Raw genomic sequence first — 24,168 nt, forward strand, 5'->3', positions numbered from 1 at the left:
TCAAAACCTTCCCTGTTCGCAAAGCTCATGCTAACACTTTGTTTCATTTGAGGTTCACAACTCTGAGGAGGAAAGCTTGCCCCTGTCCCCTGCCTCCCTACCTATCAGTCACACAGTGGTAGGCAATGACAACTGTCACTACAGATACACGAAAACCACAATCCAAGTCCATCCAGATTAGGTCCATCTACCCCAGAATTGGGAAATGGTCTTGCTGATACACTTGAGGAGACTCCTGGGCACCCATGTGCCCAAACAGAGCTTTGGGCTTTCCCTACCTCACAGGGTTACCAGTCTATAAAACTGGCTGTCAGTCTTGGTTCCCTGAACCTCAGCCTCTTTTTCCTACTTCCGTTTCAGCGTAACCTTTCTTCTGAACTCTCAACTTCTGTCTAAAGAACTGCTCCAAACATTCTTTCAGACAATGGCTGAGACAATAACAACAGCCACGATAATAATAAGCACTTGGTTGACATATAGTAAGTCCTCAACACGTATTTGTGTAACAAGGGGTTGAATGAATGACTAATTGCAACTAATATTTTTAAGTGCTTACGATGGTACAGGTGCCATGTTAAGCACTTTTGCACTTAATTCTCACAAGAGCCCTATGAGACGGGTACTCTTTTCATTACTCTATTTCACACAAAAGGTGACCGAAACTTGGAAAGGTCAAGTTATTCGCTCAGGTTCACAAAGCTAGGAAATAGTCACACTTGCATTTGCACCTGTGTCTGTCTGCTTCCAAAGCTCACGCTCTCAACCATGATCTATAATCAGAAAACAAGATTATATCATAATCTTCTTCCTGGTTAGCTTTGCCCATCACCACTGCCTGGAAACTGCCACGACATTATAGGATCCACTGGGTTAGGTCATCACAAATAACAGCCCAGACCAAGACTGAGTTTTCTCCACTTTTTTGGCCACTATACTTCGGACTCTCAGAAAGCTCATATTTAGGCCAACCTGATACCTAATGATTTCTCTTTAGCCTTGGTCCCATCAGCTTCTTCAGTCTTCAGCAACCTACCCTGATGCCCCAGCATAGCTCACAGCTGGTCTAACTGATGGTGCTTTGGTAACATGGCCAAAGCAATTAAAAATAAAAACAAAAACTCAGTCCATTGAGAAGTAAGTCTATCTCCCTACCTGTGGACTTCTAGCTGCTTTGACCAACAGAGTAGAAAGATGTGTTACCATGTGACTCCTGAGACTAGCTCATTAAAGTTCATGTGGCTACTATTTTATTTTTTAACTGGAATTCTCACTCTTAGAGTTTCTGAATAAACATGTAAAACGTTAGAATACCTGGGAGGTCATCATGCTGTGGGGAAGCCTAATTCCTATATAGAGGACAGGGCAGGCACTCTGGTCAACCTTTCTAGAAGGAGCCCATCCTTAGAGTCATCCCAGCCCTGCTGTCAGAGAAAAGGCCTCCAAATGCTTTGAATCCTCCCAGCTGAGGCTCCAGGCATTGTAAGGTAGAGATAAGACATCCGCACCATGCGACATCTGACTTCTTTATCTACAGAATCCACAAGCATAATATAATGGTTGTTGTCGATGTTACAAAGTTTTGGGATGATGTGTTTCATAGCAATAGATAACTGAAACATCATCTACCCAGTATAAGTCAGTAGTATAGTGTAATTGTTAAGTGTAAAGGCTCTAGGGTCACATAGAACTCTGTTTGTATTACAGATTATGACATTTCCTAGATTGGGCAAATAATTTCATTTTTCTGACCTTCGCTTTTCTCATCTCTAAAATATTAGTAACAATATTTCAATCCAGGAACAATGATAAGGATTAAATGAGATGATGCATAAAGATCTACTCACCTAGTGTCTTGTATATAGTAAGCACTCAGTATATACTGGCAGAGATTATAACTTAATATCTTAGTAAGTACAGTTACTACTTTACTTTACGAAAGAGGCAATCAAAGCTCTGAGAAGAGAAATGAATTCACCAAGGGCATATGGCCAATCAGATTTTCTAACCCCTTGTCCTGAATGTCAAGGCCTCTCCAACATGGACATGGCTAGGCTCTGGAGGGAGCCAAATCATTTTCAAGGGGCACAGAAGATGACAAAATACTTCTCAAGCATTAGGCAACCACCAAAGGAGACAGAAGAAATACTGCAACTTCTTTCCCTCTGTCCCCACATTCATGGAGTTCCAAGCACCAAATTAGGGACATCTTCCAAACACATTCCCAGATCAGCTTCCCTTTAAAGCAAAGCTAAAAAAAGACATGGCACTCTAAATGCCATCCATTCCTATGCTGGTAAGCAGCTTATTGAGCCCAGTGTGTGGCCATCTTACGAGCCCAGAGAAGAGAGCCTACTGCTGGGAATTATCTCTAAGAGTGTTGGGGGTGAGTGAGTCACCGTGATGATGAGGAGAGAGACGCAGAGGAGTGGCAGGGAACAGTTCAGGTGACTGTACAGGGACAGGAAATCCCAAAGGAGTAGGGTGAGGGATAACGTGGGAAAGGCAATTGTTGAACATGAATTTTCATGGACATAGAAACTAGAGGCTTGGCACGTGCAGTGGCTTGCAATAATCCCAGCAACTTGGGAGGCCAAGGCAGGATGATCACTTGAGGTGATGAGTTTGAGACCAGCCTGGATAACATAGCAAGACTCCATTTACACACACACACACACACACACACACACACATACACTTTTTTAAAAATTAGCTGTCCATGCTGGTTCATACCTGTAGTCCCAGCTACTAAGGAGGCTGAGGTGGGAGGGTCACTTGGGCCAGGAGTCAGAGCTCCAGTAAGCTATGATGACACGACTGCATTCCAGCCTGAGTGACAGAACAAGCTTCCATTTCTTAAAAAATAAAATAGAAATAAAATTAAAATAAAATAAAGAAACTAGAGGCTTAGAATTTGAGAGGTGGAAGGAGGCCAAAGGAGGAAGGAGGCAAAGTTTAGTCCAACTTCTATCATTTCACAGATAAGAAAACCAAGGACTTGGAAGAACATGGAAGGGGGAAGCATTTAAATCTGAAAGTTCACTTATATGAACAGTTTTTTACAAATATTCCTCAGCTGCCAAACTACAGAGTCCATGGAGCTATGAAGTAAGGTAGTATTTTGTTTTCAGTAGATGAGGATACTGAGGAAGACGAGAAGAGAAGAGGAAGCCGCTTACCAACATTTACACAAGAGATTAACCTGGGAGCTACACTAGGAGCCTGGTCTTTAGATCCTGTTTTTTTTTTTTTTTTTTTTTTTTTTTTTTTACATCAGACCCATACTCCTTCTAACCCCCATAAACCCAGAGTTGAGAGATTAGCCCACTACCCCCACCCCCAGAAATTCACAGGACAAGAATACACTTCCTCTGTAATAATAGGGAATGTGTCCATTAACAGAGAGTTAAAGTCATAGATGTCTTCTGAGACTGGGGGGAAAAAAAGTGTGAAAACTAAATTAGGAAAGATGAATTTTTAAATTGGAAAAGATCTAATTTCATAGAAGGAGCCAGTGCCCAAAAGGGTAAAGCCACTTTCTAGCTTTTGGAAGGTTACATCGTGTAAAGAAAGGAGCAAGGACTCAGGAGCCCAGATGACCCAGATTCTCATTTCTCTTCCCAGGCTAGACCTTCACCAGCCATGCATCCTTGGGTAGGTTAGTTAACCTCGCTAAACCTCTATTTCTTTGCGTGTAAGATGGGAGTAAAAATAACCACTTCATATGGTTGCTTTGAGAATTAAATATAAAACAACTAGCCTGTAGGAGGTCTCCCATAATTTTGCTTCCTAAAAGGAGGACCCAAGACTCGAAACAGGCTTCCTTAGTCCCAGATTCTATTAAAAAATTTTGATATTTCTGGGTGGGGAGCATGTAACAACCTCCCTGGGCCCCATTTCTCATCTTTTTCAGTGGATACCACCTGAAGGAGCCACAAACCTCACTACCTCTCTCTCACTTTGGGAATGTCCTCGGTACACAGAGGTGGGATGCTGGTGGTTGTGCTTGGCCCTAGCCTCAAGCCATAGCTAACTGGCCCAGAAGTAAGCATTGTACATAAGCCAGGTCACTCAGAGTTCTTCCCTGGGATTTTCTTAACAGAACTAAAGGAAGAGAAAGAAAGAGTCTCAGTGTCTCTCAGGTGGTAGTTATGAAATATGAATGGTAGGAACCACAGCCTTAACGAGAAAGCCAGAAGTTTTTCTAACAGAACTGTCATGCAGAAATGAAAGACACAAAGAGAGGTACAATTCTGTTAAGTGAAGTCCCTGATTCCAAGTGTCCCTACAACCCAGATACACCGTTTACACAAGGCTTGCAAGATGCTCCAGTGTTTTCTAGTGAATGAATCTCTTCTTGCTTAAGGTAATATTTTGTCTAAGGATTTCTCTCCATTGGGTTGAACTGGATGATCATTAAGGCTTTTTCATCCCTTAATCGTCTGTGGTTCTTAAATGTGGACCGAAATACCTACCTTACTCTTATCCTGGGATGCTAAGACTTAAGGAAGAAGAGATTTTCAAGACTCCAGGATAGTAACTCAGGGATAAAAAATTTCTAATATATTCTTCCTATACACCTTCCTATGATTTATCCCCACTAGGAAAGCTAGCAGCATAAATTATATACATATGTATATATCATCTCTATATATGTGTGTGTGTGTATGTGTGTATATATATATATATATATATATATGCAATTAAATAGCATTTCATATCTTACAGTGTTCTTTATCATATAGGAAACTTATAACACTCCTACATAGAGATGTCACTGTTTTTGCTATTGTTATAGAAACTGGTCTCTTGGTCTTTCCTGGTTTAAACCTCCAGTCTTCTCAGGGAGCCCGACCCTGGAAAACCCTGTCACATTTCCACCACTCCTTGGTCAACCAAGCCTTCGAGTAAGAGTTTTCAATTCTGAGGTCCCGACACATCCTTTGCTCCTGAGTCAATGTATTAGTCTTTTCTCACAAAGCTATAAAATTCCCTGAGACTGGGTAGTTTATGAAGAAAAGATGTTTAATTGACTCACCATGCTACAGGCTATACAGAAAGCGTGGCTGGCAGATCTCAGGAAACTTACAATCGTGGCAGAAGAATGAAGGGAAAGCAAGGCACATAGTCACATCATGGCAGGAGAGAGAGCAAAGGAGGAAGTGCCACACACTTTTAAGCCATCACATCTTGTGAGACTCACTATCGTGAGAACAGCAAACGGAAAATCTCCCCCCGTGATCCAATCACCTCCCACCAGGTTCCTCCTCCAACACTGGGAATTACAATTCAACATGAGATTTGGGTGGGGACACAGAACCAAACAATATTAGTCAACAACCCCTATTGTAGGCTCACACTGTCAACGTATTCCTAAAATAGTCACTAGGGTCACCTCCAAGAAGCCCTGCAAATTGATTAACTTCAATGGTGTTTTCAGCACCCATAGCACTGGGTCCTGGGGATATGTGCTGGGGAGCATGTCAGAAATGCAAAATATAGGACTCCTAGCTCCAGCAGGTCACCACCTGGGTGGGAAGGAGGCCACTGACACAGACAGTGGCAATTTTCTAGGAATTACATTATAATCCAGGTAGGTACTACATTATTAAAGGAAAGAAAATAGCAAACCACCTCCAGAAGTTCTGAGAAGGCTTTCCAGGAAACAGCATAGTTGGGTCTTAAATCATCTCAGCCACTTCACAATTCTGTAACTTTGGGCAAGTAACCTTATCTCTGGCATGTTAGGTTTTTTTGTTTTCTGTAAAACAGAAATAATAATTACGCTCCCTCATAGGCTTATTGAATGGATTAAATGAATTAACGCATGTAAGGTACTTAAAACAGTGACTGGCACACAGTAAGTATTTAACACTCGTTATCAATTGTCATCATCATTATCAACATTATTAAAAAGTAAGAGTTTATCACAGAGGCAGGCGGGGTCAGGTGTCAGTCAGAGGGAATGACAGAGGTGTGTAGTAGCATGTTATACTTGGAGTTTGGCAAAGTGTGCCAACTGGATGCAAAGTCAAGTGTGTAGGGATGTTAGGAGCTGATTCTCCAGGTGTCACCAAACTTTTTCAGTAGAGTCAGGTAGTAAACGTTTTAGGTTTTGTGGGCCAAGAGGCAGTGTCCTTAACTTTATAAGCAACCATTCTCTCCAAAAGTATAATGGTTTGTTTAGCATTTTAGGATTAAAAATGTGAAAACCATTTTTTTAGTTGTTCATGCAACATATAGGTTGTGGGTTTTATTTGGCTCAGGAGCCACAGTCTGCCAGCCTCTGCAGCAGAAGGCAGCCAGGGGCTGAGCCATTAAAGATATCATAGACCTTGCTAAGGAGGATGAGCTTCTCTAGTCAGGGGAAAGGCAAAACGTTTAAACGGAACTTCAAGATCAGATTGTGACAAAGTAACAGAGATAGTAGATTGGGGTGAAGAGGGAGGGGCAAGCTAAAGCTAGCAGTCTAATTAGAAAATGACTATAATTGCAATGGAAGTGATATTTGTACAGGGGCAGTACTGATGAGGATGCTGAGACATATTTAGGGGTGAAATTAACATAACTGGTTGTCTGAATTTAGGCAGTAAGAGGGAAAAAGAGACAGAACACTCAATGTATCTGCTTATCTAATGACAGATTGACCTCTGCTTAGGGTGGAAGTGAGTGCCCCATCCCCAGAAGCATTCAAATAGAGCACAGATTCCCACTGACAGGTATTCTGCAGACAGGTATGGATGGAAGTAGGAGAAGATAAAGTCTCTCCTAGCTCTGAGGGCTAGAACAATGCTATGGTTCTGTGATCGTCTTTATCCATCTAAGAGGCACAAACGATTTGTTTAGTCAATGAGAGATATAGACAAACTTCACCCCTCAATACAAATCACCTTAATTTTGCAGAAAGCTGTCTATTTTCTAAAGTGCTCACATCCATTATCTCTCTGAGGATCCTGAAAAAGGACTCAGACCTGAAACACACTGGACAAACATGAGATGGTTATCATTATTATTTTTAAAATATGCTTCATTTGAATATAAAACTTCTTTACATTATTTCAAATTTAGTGCAGTTATTCTGACTTGGGAACAGCAAATTACTCACTTCTATATCCCTCTCATTTTTTGGACAACACTTGGCACATTGCAATATTACACAAATATTTGTTAAATCCTAGCAATCCATCAGAAGCCAGCTTGGAAAGCATTTCCTCCATGTGGCCTTCCACCACGATGCTGTAGAGAAGACCCACTCATGTCATCGCTGGCCCCCACCGCAATGAGAACAGCATCACTGTTGATAATAACAGACACCTCTTTTGGGGGGTATTTCTTGTGTGGCAGGCACTGGGTGAGGCTCTTTACAGGCATTCTCCACTAAGCCTCTCCAGAACCTAACGTGTTTCCTTTCTTTTTTCTTTCTTTTTTTTTTTTTCTTTCTGAGACAGAGTCTCACTCTGTCACCCAGGCTGAATTGCAGTGGCATGATCACAGCCTACTGCAGCCTTGACCTCCTGGGCTCAAGCAACCCTCCCATTTCAGCCTCCCAAGACTTCAGGCACACCACCTGGGACTTCAGGTACACCATCCCACCAGTTCATGTTTTTGCTTTGTTTTGTTTTGTATTGTTTTGTTTTGAGATGGAGTCTCGCCCTGTGGACCAAACTGGGGTGCAGTGGTGCTGTCTTGGCTCACTGACACCTCCGCCTCCTAGGTTCAAGGGGTTGTCTGTAATCCCGGCTACTCCTGCCTCAGCCTCTGGAGTAGCTGGGATTACAGGCACTGGCCACCACACCCAGATAATTTTTTTATTTTTAGTAGAGACAGGGTTTCGCCATGCTGGCCAGGCTGGTCTAGATCTCCTGACCTCAGGTGATCTGCCCACTTTGGCCTCCCAAAGTGCTGGGATTACAGGCACGAGCCACTGTGCCTGGTTAAGGACCTAATGTGATAGATGCCATTGCACTGCCCATTTTACAGATGATCAAGTTGCAGCCCAGAGAAGTGAAAGGCTTATTTTATTTTATTTTATTTTTTAGATACGAGGTCTTGCTATGTTGCCCAAGCTGGCCTTGAACTCCTGGTCTCCTGCGATCCTCCTGTTTCAGCCTCCAGAGTAGCTGGAATTACAGGCACCTGTCACCGCACCCAGTTCACACAGGCTAATCATTGTGTCTGCTGCCTTCCCAGCAGACACAATGAGGTCATTTTTGTATCTATTTATTCAAGGAGGAAGAAAGTGGGGCCGATAGGCGTGCCAGGACTGGTAACAAGGTTTTTTCTCATAACGGTACCAAAGTCTCAGGGCGGCTCTTGCCAACACGGGCCTCCAGGCCCCCAGGCTCTGAGGCGGAAACCACAGCTCCAGGTCCCCAGGCTCCAGCCGCCAATGCAGCTACCGACCAGCAGAGGGCAGCTGCGGGAAGCCGTCCAAGGGCGGCCTCCGCCCCCATTAGCGCTAATTAAGCCGCGAGAGGCCAGAGGCGAGCGCGCGGTGAAAGAAAACACGTCTGCTTCTGGGTTGAGCGACGCTGGAGGATCTGCGGGGAGGGCTGGATGGTGCCGTGGTGGCTGCCTGCAAAGGAACACCGGCCTATGGGAACCAGAACCGGTGGGGGCTTCCCGCGAGCTTCTCCTCCACCAGCCAGCAAAACAGGAAAAGCCTGGCCCTGGGTGGAGATGCTGTGGAGCACACGAACTGGCTGGAGCCAAAGGGCAGCCTGTTTGGCGCAGATAAACAAACCCAGGCACACCAAGAGATGCGCAGGAGGTCCACAAAGCGCGTGCTCACGAAAGAGGGTGAAACACACACACACACATTTAGAGTGACCACCAGTCCCAGCCTGACTGATAAAATCCGGACAACCTCAAGCAAAGTGTGGTAGTTGGTTACAGATCAGTTGAATACACATGCATGTTGTGCCCACCCACAGGCACGACTGTATAGTTGCAGCACAAACATCCTCCTCCCCAAATAAATGCAAATGTTTATCCACTCAGGCATAGATATATCGAGGCAGGAGGCTGCATTGGTTTGAATTCAGGTCTGGATTCCAGTCCCAGCTCTGCCCCAAATCTGCACCACCTTGAACAAGTTACCAAACCATTTTGAGCCTCAGTTTCCTCATCTGTATCATGAAGGAGTCAAACCCCATCAGGTTTCTTAAAATTATGCAGCTTAAAAAATCTGGAGACAACAGATGCTGGGGAGGATTTGGAGAAATAGGAACACTTTTACACTGTTGGTGGGAGTGTAAATTAGCTTAACCATTGTGGAAGACAGTGCAGCGATTCCTCATGGACCTAGAAATAGAAATTCCATTTGACAAAGCAATCCCTGGGTATATATGCAAAGGATTATAAATCGTTCTATTATAAAGACACCTCATACATATGTTCATTGTAGCACTGTTTACAATAGCAAAGACCTGGAACCAACCCAAATGTGCATCGATGATAGACTGGACAAGGAAAATGTGGCATATATACACCATGGAATACTATGCAGCCACAAAAAATTACGAGTTTGTGTCTTTTGTAAGGACATGGATGAATCTGGAAACCAACATTCTCAGCAAACTGACACAAGAAGAGAAAAACAAACACCACATGTTCTCACTCATAGGCGGGTGTTAAACAATAACACATGGACACAGGGAGGGGAGCATCACACACTGGGATCTGTTGTGGGGGAATAGTGGAGGGACAGCAGAGGTGTAGGGAGGTTGGGGAGGGATAACATGGCGAGAAATGCCAGATATAGGTGACGGGGGATGGAGGCAGCAAACCACATTGCCATGTATGCACCTATGCAACAATTCTGCATGTTTTGCACATGTACCCCAGAACCTAAAATACAGTAAGATATATATATATAAGATATATCTTACTGTATTTATATATATATTTATTTATATATATATTTGTATATATATAATGTATATATAAAATAAAAAATATATATAGCTTAAAGGCATTAAGTTCTCACACTGAAGTCAGGGAATAAGCCGAGTTCCCCAAGGAAACTTCTCATTTCTTCACTAAATCTCCAACCTTAGGGGAGGAACCAGCAAGATGGCCCAGTCCAAGTCCCTGTCCCCAAACCAGTTAGTTCATGCAACACCACTAGGGATGTTCCTATCTGACAACCTGGACATCTTTAAGTCAATGTGCGTATGATCATCTCCCTGTGAACAGGATCGTACTGAATATGCAATTTCTTTTTCTGTCCTCCTTTTTTGCTTAACTTTAGTACAGAGCATAAGAATTTCACAAACATGTTTTTAAGTGGCCATGGAATGTTTCCTTATATGGGTAACTGTACCCCTCAGCTCGCTTTTTTGTGGTGCACCCCCCCACAAACCCTGCTTTGGCTTCTATAAATAATACTCTAGAAAAAAAAATCTTCATGCATATATCTTTTTTTTTCTATTTTTGGAATTTTTCTTTAGGAAAAAAAAGTTCCAGAAATTAAATTACTAAAATTAAATTATATTTTAAGACTCTTCATGCACATTGCCAAATTGTTTTCCAAAACGGGCGCCCTAGTTGACATGTCTACCAGAAATCCACGAGATTCTTCATATCATCTCATTCTCAAAAGCATTGACATCTTCTTGTTTTTGTTTAAACTGTGCTAATTCAATAGGCAAAAAAAAAAAAAAGGTTATCTCATGGTTTTAATAAGCCTTTCTTTGATTATTAAAGAGTGAACATTTATTTTTCTTGTGTTTGTGAACCAGTTGTATGTATTTCCTCTTTTGAGAATTGTCTGTTCTTGCCCTCTGCTGACTTATCTGCTGGGGTCTTAGTGAATTTAATTGATTCGCATGTGCTCTTTACATAATAAAGATAGTAATCCTTTGTCATATTTGCTGTGGGTATTTTTCCAGTTTGCTTTATGTCTTTTCCTTTGTGATTTCTTCTATCACTTCTAAGCTTATACAGCCACCCCATCCTCCAGAGACGTGATAAATATTCATTTCTAATTCCTAGTAGTTTTTTTCTTCTGGGATGATTTGATTCTATAAGCTTAAGATTCCATGAGACCATACATGTATGATTTTGTGCTTCCAAGATGAGCACTTTAAGTGTCGATTTTCTATCAAGACATAGAATCCCCAATTTATTTCATATTTCCTTTTTACACCTCCTCAACCCTTTGGATTATAAACTCCACGAAGGCAGGGACTATGTCTGCCTTGTTCCACCTGTATCCTAGGAGCCCAGCACAGTGCCAGGCACACAGTAGGAGCACACAAAATACCTATGGCTTGCTTATCTTCCTGACCTGTTTCAATCCCTTGAGAAAGCCCCCAGTTCTGGCCCCACATCCCAGCATGTAGCCTGGGTGGTCAGATGCATGATGTGACAGCCCCTGGGCAGCAGGAGGGCATTACCAGAAGAGAAGACAGCCACAGTTGAATTAAAAAGCGTGCAGGAGCACGGCATGTAGAAAACAATATTGAGTTGAACATGTCAACAGCACAGTGTCTTTGCTTGTGATGGGAGATACAGCTGGATATGTAAAGTTGGACGCAACTGGTGAAAGGCTCCGAGACAGTTTTGAAATTTCAGCCACAAAAATTCCCATTTTCCACAGTGCACCCAGAGTGATCTTTTTAAGAAGTAAATCTGATCACAGCATTTTCCTGCCTCACACCTGGCAAAAACTTCCCTTTGCAGTTAGGACACAGTTGAGAATCTTATTACAGTCTTCAGCGTCCTAGCTTTCCCATTCACCATGCCTCTTGCCACTCTCCCTTTGCTCATCTCACAATTCGTTGCTGTTCTTCGGCTCTGCCAGGCCTATCCTGTAACCAAGCTTCTGTGACTGCTGATTTCTTCCCGTTAACCCTCTCACCCCGGGGCCTACACGTCTGCTGCTTCTATTATTAGAATCGAGTTCAAACATGCAAGGCTTCCCACTTTCCTACCACCCTTCTCCTTGTTTTACTATCTTCATCCAATGTCTCACTATCTAAAGGGACTTCTTTATCTGTTTATTTTTTCTATCTTCTTCTTGAATGTAAACTTCAGGAGGGCAGAGGCCTTCCCTGTTTTATTTACTGCTATAGTTCCATCACCTACAACAGTGCCTGGCAGGCATAGTAGGAGATGGCTAAATTTTGCTTGAATGCATCAGATAAACCCATGGGCAGCTGGAGCCACAGGGAAAGGCGGGGTGTGAGTAGGATGGTGTGTCTGTTTCACAGAGATAATCCTGCTGGTACGATGGAGAATGGTTTGGAGCTGGAGACACCAGAGACAGGAAGAAGGAATCATGTTACCCGTAAATGACTGATTTCAGAAACTTTTCTGAGAGGAGGATTTGATCCAGGGAGAGCTACATATGGAAGAATGTTGTGTACTGGGTACTAGACAGGATTTTTTAAAGTGCAGAATGAGCAATGTGCTGGCAACCAATCTAAAAAAGATCCATACTTACAACAAATAATTATGTGGTGTTTTAGCCCCCAAAGGATTTGATACTATCTCATGATATCCTCACTATCACCATTCGAAGTAGGCAAGGCATAGGCTGCTGTCTTCATTTTATAGATGGGAAAAATGAGGCCCTGGAAAGTGAACCCAAAGTCACACAGCTTGTAAGCAGTGGCTGTAGAAAGAAACTGAGGTTCTGAGGCTCAGCCCCGCCTGAGCTCTGCCTGGCATCACAGTTTTCCCACAGTAGCTGCCCTCTACGGAATGCTGCTGTGGGTAAAATCATATTTTAGGGTTAATGATCCAGATGAATAATGTTCCCCTGCCTTTGGGCCAGGCAGGAGAAGAGAACTGCAGTGCTACTCTTTTCCTTAAGAGAGTTCAAATATCACAAGTCAGAGAGGAGGCCATTTGCCGCCACATTAACAGTAAATGCCATTTGTTCCCAGTGATATCTCCACATCTGACTTTTTTCTCCCTCCCCCGTGGCTGAAATTACAACAAAATGAAGCAAGGGCCAAGAGAAGGAAAAGATAAACAAGGGTTGGAAAAAGACAAGGAGTGACGCCTCTGTTTGACTAGGCAGACAGGCTGAGAGCCCCAGATCTCCTTATCCTTTCTAAACTGGAGCCAGTAACATCTTTATTGAGGTAGTAATTACTGGTGGCTCAGCAGGAAGCCGGGGGCAAGTCTGGTGGAGAAGTCTCTGGATACATGAGCTGGAAAGGGAGAAAGAAGAGCTTGGAATGTCCTATGACTCTCCAGAATAGAATATCTCCCCACCCTCCGATTTGGCATGCCAGACCCCTACCTATTGTTCAAATGTCATCTGCTTCATGGAGCTTACATAGGTCACACAAATCATCTTAATTCAGAGCTTGCACATATCAGTCATGTTTCTTTAGACTGCAAGAAAGATGTGGAAAGAAACAGGGTTGTAGAGAACTGCACCCATCCTTGAGCCTGAGAAAAAAGCATGAGGTGAGGGCACAGCACAGACATGGGTTCTCATCTGGACAGTTCCAGAAGGTGCTAGAGCAGCACCTCTCATGTTTTTAAGTCTTTCCAGCAATGTGCACCCAAATGCAAGAGGGACCATTTGAAAAGCCTTATCCCTAGATGCCGACAGTGGCTCAAGAATCCTGTGGCTAAAAGCAGAGATGGTGTTTATAGGGAAGTATGCTCTGGTTGAGGAATGAGGTCCCGTAGCCCATGTTCTCAGAGCCCACCAAGCAAGTAATCTGTCTTGACAGGAGCAAATCAATGAATGCCTTTTTTTTTCCCTTTCTTCCTCCTTTCCTTTTTTCCCTCCACTGTTTCTTTCTTCTTTCTTGTTTCAAATTTTTAACATCACTCATTCCTTTCTCATCTTTTCTTTCTTGAGCACTCTCTCTTCTGTTTCCTTGAACCCAAATTCATATTTTCAGATATCTTTCCTGTGTTATTAAAACAATTTTCTTCTTTACCACTCAGTTCAAGACATACTGCCTACAAATTATTAGAAGGAAACTGATTTTTTTTTTGCATAGTTCAGTGTATTTTTGTCCACAGATAAACAGAGACATCATTGTCAGGTAAAAAGCAGTTTGTGTGTGCGCATGTGTGTGTGCGTGTGTATGTGTGTGCACAGGTGTGTATGTCTGTGTGTGTCTGTATGTGTATGTGTGTGTGCATCTGATGATCTGATGGCTCCTGGGAAAACAAGGAATAAAAGGCAGAAAACATAAATCAGATTCATTCATTCGTTCACTCGATCAAGAAGTATTTGTTGAGAGCTTACAGTAATCCAGGTCCTGTACTCATCCCAGCCTCATGGAGTCCCCAGCCTGGGACAGGAGTGAAGAGAAACCAGGAACTTGTAAGCCAGTGAGCTCAGCCTGTGGTAGTGGGCATATGAGGAGTGCAGATGAAGGACACAATGGAAGCAGTGGCCTTGGGATCATTTCTTGGAACAACTGAAGCAGCTCAGGCAAAAGAAAGAATATGTGTAAGCTATGTCTAAGAAGGAAAGCAGAGGGTAAAATTCAAAAAGCTTTGCTAGCCAGTACATATGAGAAGGGTGTACAGGGTCCAGCCTAGGGGCAAAAACTAAGAGCTAGGGCAGTAAATGAGGAACAGGAGCAGGATATGTGTTCGTGTGTGCTGGGGGAGGGGGGATGTGAGAGTACATGCTTATAGCTTTAGTTGAAAAAAAAAAAAAAGTGTTAGCTATTCAAAATGTGTATGTCCACACCCTTCTCAGGCTCTCCTAGGAGAACAAATCCTAGGAAGCAGGTCAGGTTTCGGTTTTGTTGAATGCAATAATTGTTGAAAATGCAGAGAGGCTAAACTCTGAGAAAGCAATGGCTTTTAAAAATATGTTTTCCTATTGTTCAGGTGTGCTGAGGCTAACAGATCAGGAGATGATTGTCATTGGATAATTCATTAAACTCACAAGTCTGAAGAGGAGGGGACACACCATACCGTAGTGGTCTATGGGGGAAGCCCCAGGACTGGTCAGGAGGCAGAAGCGGGCAGAGGAAAACATGGACTAAAGTCTTTATTGTTGTTTCCGTGGGAAGAAATGGGCAAGGCCCTGGGCAAGGCAGGCTAATCAGGTTTACGATTGGGCAGTTTAAGTAATTTCAGTGCATAGGGGCTGTCCCGAGTGCGATTAGAGCAGGAGAATAGTGGCCCCGAGTATAAGAGCCAAGTAAAGGAAGTGCTTTGGGGTATGGGCTCTGGATTGACTGGTTTGTACATGAAAGAAACACTTACGGGGGGTCCTTTATTATCTCTAGGAGTTGGCTAGCCCTCGGAGGGTCAGTCCCTTCAGGATCAGCAAGGCCCAAAGATGTCAAAATATTAAAAATATAGAAAATGAAAAAGCATGATTAATACAGACACCTAGCTCATTAGGGTGAGAAACAGAGGAGAGAGGCAGGGAGTAGGGAAGAAGCAAAGGTTTAGAGGCAGGTGAGAGGAACACAGACAGACAGGAAGGAGAACTGTATTTCCAAGTGGAAGTGTGTGTTTTTATGTTTCAAAGAAAGAGAGAGGCCAGACACAGTGGCTCATGCCTGTAATCCCAGCACTTTGAGAGGCTGAGGTGAGCAGATCACCTGAGCTCAAGGGTGTGAGACCAGCCTGGCCAATATGGAGAAACACCATCTCTACTGAAAATACAAGAATTAGCCAGGTGTGGTGGTGCACCTGTAATGCCAGCTACTTAGGAGGCTGAGGTAGGAGAATCACTCGAACCTGGGAGGTAGAGGTGGCGGTGAATCAAGATTGCGCCATTGCACTCCCAGCTGAGTGACAGAGTGAAACTCTGTCTCAAAAAAAAAAAAAAAAAAAAAAAAAAGAAGAAGAAAAAGAGAGAGACAGAGAGATGGCAGCTGCAACAAGGAAGGAAACACTGGAGAAAGAACCTGGACATGTTGAGGAAACAGGACACATTGCTTCATGACTGACATGTAAGCTCCTCCTTTATTAAATCAATATTGTTCATTAACGCTTTCAATGTTGAACTTGGGAAAAGCTGGTATTACGTTAGACTGATCTATTATATCAGATAGCCCATTCATATTTAGATTTTTATCTTGATATTCTAATCCAGTGCCATAATTTTCAAACTTTTATGAGCTATGGAATCTTTTCTCCAATTGAGAGCTTATACCAAAGTCCAGTACATTTATATATAGAAAAGTACTCTGGCTGATGTCGGGGTTTTCAGGCTCTACCAGTAGCCCCTGGGAACCTTCTAACCAAAGTGCAAAGCTCCTCTGAACATATTTTGAAAATCTTTGCTCTTGGGCAGTGACAACCCTATGAACTGAAGTCAAACATGAGGGCAGATTTGAGCCAAGCCTGGGGGACTGGTTTGAGATGGAATACAGGTCTAAAGTTTGAGATGAAATACAGATCTAAGGAGGTCCCACTCTGGAGAGGACCCCCATACATGCATATATGCACTAGAAGGAAGAAGGTAAGAGAATGCACTTTTTCAATTATATGAATCTAGGTTTGGAACCCACCTCCAATCTTTGGGCAAATCACTGGAACTTTCTGGGTCTCAGTTTCCTAATCCATAAAATGGGATGCATAACATGTATTCTAAAGCACAATAATCAGAATTAAGCCAGAACATGTACTTAATAGACTGTTTAATTGGTAGTCAGTGCTCAGGAAACATAGACTATTGTGAGCATCCTTATTACTATAATTCCCCAACGAAACTAGGCAAATTATACTAGCTTGGCCTCAATAAGGCCTTTATACCTCTCAAAGTTGTACAAAAATAGAATGGGATATCTACTGGTGGTGAGCTGCCCAATTTGAGAGATGTTTAAAAGGAAGCTCAAGACTATATACAGGGATACTGCCAGGTGAATTAACTGATTGAGTGAGGAAAGGACTATATGACTTTCCGAGGTCTATTCCAATCTTGCAAATCCAAGCGTTGTGGCTACATAACTCTAATCTCACTTGGTTATAAGATCCTCAGACATCGAGATTCCATCAGTGTTCAATTTTGTTAAACCAGTTCTGCCTTAGTCCAGAACAGACCAAGGCTCAGACTCAGATTCCTTGAAGAGATGTGGAAAGAGAGGAAGGCTGGGCAATGGGGGTGTCAGTTTGGGAGCCTATCAGCCTGGCCCTTTGCAATGCTGCCAGCTCTCACAGCACTCAGGTGGAGGAAACTTCCTGAAATATTAACAGGTCACAGGCAATCGCTGGTTCCCAACCCAATTAGAACCTAATTTGGGGGAGTTTGCTTTTCTGAAGAGGTTCATTAGCCACATGCCACCCCACCTCAATTCTGTCATGCCAAAAAGATGAATGGGCCCAATATGTTGGCACTTGGCTGATGCCTGGGGTGAAAAGACAGATGCATTAAACTTGATGGGAACACAAATCACTTTCCATCTTTGGAGCAGCTAGTCATCATTAACTCCGCCCATCACCTAGCACATGAGGGCCTTCAGGACACCTTTGGGAATTGCACCTCCTCTCCCTCCACATAATCCTATAACATTCAAAAAGACCTTAGAGGTCATTAGTCCAAGTAACCTCTCAACTTAGAAAGTAGTCCCCTTGGCAAAGACCCCAACCATGAAGGCTGAGCATAGGAAGGGGTAAGAACTACCTCCTTCCCTACAAAACCCATACCCCTCTAATAATAAAAAATGGTTTTTAAGACATACTCTCTCCATCTCTCTGTCCACTCCTAAATGAAGCTTTGCTTTGTGCAGTCAGGACAAAACAGCTTTCTTGTATTTGCCTTTCAGTTCCTTTGATGTTGTCTTTCAGCTTCTCTTCTCAAGAGAAAACGCTCTCAGTTTCTTCAAACACATTTAACTGTACTTCAAAGCCACTCACCCTCCTGCTCCTACGTGCCTCTATTCACCTTTGAACACATTCCCTTTGGTCTACAAGTCTCCTAAAGTATGGTGCCCAGAACTGGAGACAATTCTTCAAGTGTCAGCTAGAAATTACAGAATATGACTGACCTAGGTTCCTTTATTCTGGATACTATATAATGATACTTCAAACAATAGATGCCTTTCACTGCATATCACCATGTGCCAGGCATATGCTAAATGTTTTCATCATTAATACAAAGCTGTGAGGACAGTATTATCCCCATATGCAGAAGCCAATGCATGATATGATTAAATAATTTGCTCAAGATCACACAACTATCTGCTGTAACGTCAGGACTAGAATCTGGGACTCTCAGACTTGGAACTACTGTTCTGTTCTGCCTCTGCTTGAGATCACCTGTAGCATCATTCTCACTTTACAGTAACTCTTACATTTAACAGTTGATACAAAGTGTTTTCATATAAAACTTATTTTATTCTCAAAAAGATGCTGTTTCTCTAGTTCCCTAAAACCTCAATGTCTATGCCTCATGAGTGGTTCTCAGGTTAGGTTTACCCCATCTGGTACCATATTAATTGTTTTTAAATATAAATAAAGTGAAAGAATTTAAGTCTCCCTTTAAATTTCACTGTGGTTTTTTTCTCCTGACGTTTCCACCCATCAAGATAATTTTTAGCTTTTATTTTGTTTTCCAGTGTGTCTGCAACATCTATACACCTGACCAGCATCCCTTCCATGTCTTCAGCCAAATCATGCAGACGTGTCGACAAACACAGTCCAGGGACACAAACCTGCATCTTACCCTGGTAAGTAACCCTGATAATTACCACTGACTGATCCATTTGGTTATTCTAGCCCACTGGTTTCCAAAACAAGATGATCTTCAGAATCAGCTAGAAGTTGTTATGATTACCAGATACTACCCGGGACTATCTCAATCAAAATTTCTGAGAAATATACATGTTGAAATAACTTCCTGGGAATTCTGGTTGTCTCTCAAGAACACATACTTAACACTGATCTAGTCTGTGTGTTTCCAACTTGTCCAGAGTGGTGTAACGGAAAACGTGATCAAGTCATCTGCTGAAATTGAAACATTTCAATTTCAATTTCAGTTTACCTGAAAACATTTCAATTTCAATTTTCAGTTTATCTGATACACCCATAAGAGAAAATTAGGTTACTTTAACATGTAACTTAATCTTGATAAAATGCAGAATTACTTTATAACACTTAATGAGGTTGAGGATAACTTTTTTAGGTTCACCAATGAGAATTATAATATGTTTACTGAATTAGTGATTAATTTCTGATTACCAGGCACTATAACTAACTTTATCAAAGAAAAAACAGAAACCTATGGGAACAAAGTGACTTTCCCAAGGTCATGCAGTGAGTCAGGAGTCGAGTCTAAACTAGACTCCAAATTGCCTGATTTGAGCTCATTGCTCCTTCCTGCACATCATGCTGTGTCTTAAAATTTATACTTGGCTTTGAAATTCATTGTGGTTTTGTTTGATTTACTACATATCAGATGGCCTTCCTTATTCAATTTTGCTTTTGCTGATATAAAAATGAATTTGCATTCACAGAGCACATGCCAACTAATAGCAGAACTAAGGGGAGGGGAAAGAAAGGAAGCATTTCAACCATCTTCCAAAGGATATGAAGTGAGATTCAAATGCAAATATGTTTGAAGAAAATACACGGAGACCACGTTAAGTTCGAAAAATTGAGAGGACAGTGGAAAGTGATCTTGATTGAAGATCTTGCTTGGTACTTTGGATAAATTGATAAACTTTTGACAGAATCCAGGAGTCTTGAGAACCTCACTTTGCTAGAGAAAAGTGCAGTTCTAATAAGATAGGTGATTTTATTCATTTGTTTATTCTAGATCTAAACATTAGTTATTCTATGGCATATTTTTGAAGAGAAACTAGAGCAGAGCCACTTTACAAGGACACAATATTAAAACAGATCCATTTACATTGTTTAGAGAAATATTTCAATAAAAAATCAGAAAAATATTTGAAAAGGATAAAGAAAACACTTTATTTACTCATTATTATAATAATGAGGACAGTCACAATAATTAGTCACTGAATCTTTGCTCTGTGTTGGACACTAAGCTAAGCCCTTTTCAAACATTTCCTTATTTAGTGTTTATACCACACCTAGTAAACAGGCTGCAGCTGAATGTTGCATGGCACTATGGTTTGGGACCGCATTTATTTTGACTTGAGACCTAACTTAAAAAAGAGACCATCTTGGCCAATATGGTGAAACCCATCTCTACTAAAAATTCAAAAATTAGCTAGGCATGGTGATGCCCGCCTGTAGTTCCAGCTACTCAGAAGGCTGAGGCAGGAGAATCACTTGAACTCAAAAGGTGGAGGTTACAGTGAGCTGAGATGTGTCACTTCACTCCAGCCTGGTGACAGAGCATGACTCTGTCTCAAAACAAACAAACAAACAAACAAAAAACATACCTTAAAGGGATAATTAAGTTGAATAACCCAGAAATAATAAAAGCTAAATATATATAGAAATTTTTTAAATCTAAATTTAGGACCATAACACACAATGATTGGGTACTACACCTCTGAAATTATCAGAAGAGACATTGATGGCAAGGTATTATTTTATTTATTTATTTACCTACTTAGAGATTGAGTCTCACTCTGTGGCCCAAGCTGGAGTGCAGTGGCATGATCTCAGCTCGCTGTAATCTCTGCCTCCCAGGCTCAAGCAATTCTCCTGCCTCAGCCTCCCAAGTAGCTGTGACTACAGGCATGCACCACCACACCCGGCTAATTTTTGTATTTTAGTAGGGACGAGGTTTCAAACTCCTGAGCTCAGGTGATCCACCTGTCTTGACCTTCCAAAGTGCCGGAATTACAGGCATGAGCCACTGTGCTCAGCCACAAACTATTATTTTTAACTACACCATTCCAAACCTTACTAAGACAAACACAAACATTCTCATATTTGGCATTACAATGAGATTGAATGACTCCATCTCACAGAAATACAAAACTATAAAATTACTACAAAATTAGTCATTGTATCAGTATATATTGGCATGCAGTTTCACTTAGTTTTTACCAGCTTTAAAAAAAAAATGACAGTTCACTCTTATTGGCACTTAAAAAAAATATTACCCGATTCTATTAACCACAGCAAGGAGGGGAGGACTAACATGCATTGAAAACCTGCTAAGTTTGAAGCACTTGCCTTCTATCCCCATCACCACCCTACAAGGAAGGACATCATTTTCCTTCTTTGACAGGAAGAGAAGGCCTGTGTAGTTAGGAACGGCTAAACAACTTGCCCAAGGTCACACCACTGGTGAATAGCAAGATCGTGCTTTAAATCCCATAGCTCGGGCTCCCTCCCTACTGCAAGCTCCCTCCCAAAGGTAAGCCTGAAGCACAGAAAAACCATACAGTTTATTCAAGTCCACACAGCAAGTCCATGATAGTTTCAAGCTGAAAGCCAAATCTGAATCCTCCTGGGTTGGGTACTATGCAATATTGATATTTCTCTTTCATAGGAGGCCTAGATGAGTTTTAATTGAAATGATGGATTCCTGAGCTCATAGCTTTTTGAAATATAAATACCACAGGAGACAGTGTCAATAACACAGTCCTTCTCTAGATCATTTCAGAAAGTGAATATTTCGGCCCACCTCTGGGAACATATATGCGGGGAACAATGAGTATGATATTCGACGTATTGGTCTCTGGGGAACTAATTTATGTAGGGGCTGGGAAAATGCCCAGAAGGTCTGCAAATAAATCAGGGCACATCCATGTAGTTGGAATCCTAGTTATTGAAGCTAAAAAGCCTGCCTCCTGTTCTCTGTCCCTCCCTGCTCTTTTCCTACAAGACATACTAAGTTCAACAGAGAAAAGAAAGCAGAGAAGAACCAAGAAGTAAAGGTAAAGGAAAAGCTACTCCCTCCAAGCACGTGAAGTCAGTCCATTTCCATCGCACTGGCTGTGGTTTCTATCTCCCTGTTCTCTATACTAGCCTTCCTCCGTGGTCTTCTTGCCTCAGTCACAGTCCTTCCAACAAGTTCTCTATAGCACAGCTAGTAGTCAGAGTATTGCTCTCTAACACTCAAAGCATAATCTGTTTCCTCTCTTGCTCAAAACCTCTCCATTCCCCTTCGTTCACTGGAAAAACTGAACCCTCAGCATGGTACTTAGGACCCTGTATATCTGACTCATGGCTCTCTCTCCACTGTATCTTCCCTTCCAAAGGCTAGCTCCCACTTATAAGGGAGAACATGTGATGCTTGGCTTTCTGTTCCTGTGTTAGTTTGCTGAGGATAATTGCTTCCAGCTCCATCAAAAGACTTGATCGTGTTCCTTTTTATGGCTGCATAGTATTCAATGGTGTATATCTTGGAGCTGAGCAATGAGAACCCATGGATACAGGGAGGGGAACAACACACGCTGTGACCTCTTGGGGGCAGGGGGAGAGGGAGCATCAGAATAAATAGCTATGGCATGCATGCATGTCTGGCTTAATACCTACGTGATGGGTTGACAGATGCAGCAAACATCCATGGCACGCCTTTACCTATGTAACCAACCTGCATGTCCTGCACATGTATCCCAGAACTTAAAACAAAATAAAACAAAAATTTTTTGAAAAGCTCGCGGCTCTGATCAGGGCTGGGACTAGTGTGGGGTGAATGAGACACTTGCATTGGGAGCAAAATGGAAGGGGATGCCACAATACCCAGTAATCAAGATACATAACATGCTAATTCAGTATTTTAAGAAATCACAGTCAATGCAAGTAAACCTAGGATGAGCAAAATATCAAAAATTTAAATAAAAATTGCTGTGCCAAAGCATACTGAAGCCTGAGGCAAAAAGAAAAATCAGTAATACTGATTCTGTTTTTATTTAAACTTTTGGCATTTTGTTCATCATGGATTTTTGGCATTGATTTTGATTTTTTTAAATATTCATATTAAATATCAGCCCCAGTCCTGCCTGTTAGATCTGTTACATCCAAAATGTGACAGTCACAGATTACAAAAGACCCAGAAGAACATGCAAAATAAAGGGGGGGGTATTTTTAAGTTCTTTTTATGGCCAGGAAAGAGAGTCAGAATTTGGAGGAGGAGAATGGAGTCATTTAGCCAGTCAGATAATTCTGGAAACAGAGGGCTGGCCTTGAGATGACAATGGAAAACAGGATCATTAGTTATTCTTTGCTTTATCATTAGTAAAGTTAGCACCTTACTAGGAAAAAGAGCATATTGGAAAATAGAATATACCCAATCACTGTACTCCTGGAACTTAAAATGACTGAGGCAGACATTAATAAAAAAAACACTGCATAGATAATTTTAACAGTATATTGTAATAATTTCTTATGAAGGCAAAGTACAGGGTATAATAGCAGGAACTAACTTGATCTGGAACATTAGTGAAACCTTCCCTGGGAAAGGTATACTTGAGCTGAGATCTGAGGGTTAGGTAGGATTTAATTAGATAAATAGAGTGAAAAGAGGACTTTTTTTTTGGGACAGGATTAATATGCATGAAATGATCCTGAGGTAGGAGGAGATACGGTCGGCTAGAAGGGAGGGGAGAAAGCACTGTTACTGAAACTTAGAGAAGGAGGATGGGAATGACAAAGGCTGGGGGCATGGGCTGGGGCCAAGACAAATGAAGCCTTGTAGTTCATTTTCAGAATGTTGGGCTTTGTTCTAGAAAAAGGGAAAATCGCTGAGGGGTTTTAGATGAGATTGAAATGACTAAAGCTGACTTGTCAACAGATTGCCCAGTGAGGGGTGGAGAGTTTAAGACCCAGGAGGAAGCAGCAAATCTGTTAGGGACCTCTGCAGTAGTGCAGGTGGGAATGATAGAGCCTTGGACCAAGGTGCTAGCCGAGGGTTAGGTGAGAGAACATTTGAATGCATTGTCCTTCCCATTACCTCAGTCCATAAGGCAAGAGATGACATTAGTGATCATGAAAACGGAAAGGAAAGGATCAATGCAAGATGACCATAAAAGTTAAATTGACAGGGCTAGTTCAATAAGTGCTTCTTGAGTGACTGACTAGAAATTAATGTCTGACGCCTTCTGTGGAAAGAAAAAAAAAGCACGCACATTACGCAACTGTTTAAAAATTGCTCCTTTCTGTTCTCTTAGCTCTTTTAATGTCATCAAATGTCACCTCTTCTGATTGTGTGCATGTAATACGACATGTAATTAATCCTGCAGGTAGCAGGATGTGTAATTAAGCATACATGCATGGTGACTTGTAATTAAGCACACATTTATTGTGATGTGTGCATTGGTGGATGCTTCCTGGTGTGTATAATTATGCATATGT

At 41.9% G+C, this 24,168-nt stretch overlaps 1 protein-coding gene across 1 annotated transcript in view; it reads right to left on the reverse strand.

Annotated features, from left to right (window-relative positions):
- Positions 1 to 4,627: 4,627 nt before the first annotated feature.
- LOC128928182 (uncharacterized) overlaps positions 4,628 to 24,168 on the reverse strand; it is a 556,644-nt gene continuing 537,103 nt past the window's right edge. Inside the window, exon 8 of the mRNA XM_078350496.1 lies at positions 4,628 to 6,978. The gene's annotated coding sequence lies outside the window, so the exon portion shown is untranslated. The remainder of the gene's footprint in view (positions 6,979 to 24,168) is intronic.

Source organism: Callithrix jacchus, chromosome 1, assembly GCF_049354715.1.
Source record: "Callithrix jacchus isolate 240 chromosome 1, calJac240_pri, whole genome shotgun sequence".
In the NCBI taxonomy this organism is placed as follows: Eukaryota; Metazoa; Chordata; class Mammalia; order Primates; family Cebidae; genus Callithrix; species Callithrix jacchus.